Source organism: Schistosoma mansoni (assembly GCF_000237925.1).
Source record: "Schistosoma mansoni, WGS project CABG00000000 data, chromosome 1 unplaced supercontig 0135, strain Puerto Rico, whole genome shotgun sequence".
NCBI classification, from domain to species: Eukaryota; Metazoa; Platyhelminthes; class Trematoda; order Strigeidida; family Schistosomatidae; genus Schistosoma; species Schistosoma mansoni.
This window is the reverse complement of record NW_017385993.1, coordinates 685,865-686,886: the sequence shown is the minus strand read 5'-3', so window position 1 is coordinate 686,886 and position 1,022 is coordinate 685,865.

The window sequence follows — 1,022 nt, the reverse complement described above, 5'->3', positions numbered from 1 at the left end:
TAATAACGACTACTGATAAGTCAATATATTTAATAGCTATTTTTAAGCGATTCGAATCTTATGCCCCCTCTGATACTATTACTACTACTTTTCCAGCATTTGTCTTGACAATTTCGTGGCGAGACTACAATTTATGGACGACTTTTGAACGAACCTAATATGACCTTGAGAAATGTTAGCCAATCAGTAAACAATCAGCATAGAGTAAAAATGTATTATACAAAACCAAATAATTAAAGTGGATACACTTCTTTTATATGGTCCATAAACTTGTCAAGGTTAGAAAAAGATTCAAAGGTTCCAAAATCGTAATGCATAAGGTAGAGGAACTCATCCATATGGCTCTATAATAGTTGGTTTCTGGAGCCATGATAAGGTCACAAAAACCCTTTCAGCCTCGACCGTATAGCTTCATTATTGTTTGTTTGTACTCCGGTTGTGTAAATTTATCATTTTTTTTATGGATATGTCCCTACAATAGTCATATCACTGAACAGCCGAAGCTTCAGTAACATCTGCGATTATTGCAACCAATGTTACTAGTGCTTTTATTATACAGTTCGCGGCAATTATTATAATATGCCTTAGTCTCAATCTGGATCGAGCGATAAAATTTCCTATTCTGGCAAACGTTTTCCTTCAACATATATTACATCGAAGGACAACATCACGGTAGTCTGCACAAGGTCTACAACAAGTCATTTAATACCCGCAATTACAAATACAGGAACTTCTTAGTAGTTTCATTTGTTGTAGCCGCTTAATTGTCAAGTCTTTTCTATAATTCTCTATGAACCGATCGTACATGAGCACCAGGTACTGAAATTGGCGCCGTGACCTTGAAATCTCTCAAACGCTTCTGATTGGCTTGTCCATAAATTATAGTCTCGCCCAATTTCGTCTCTCTGTACTGATATTGTGCGGTTATGGAATTAATGTACGCATACCTCATGCACTGCATTTGCTTATGATTGATATAATAATAATACAATTATCTCTTTTCTATTGTATTTCCTTTGTTT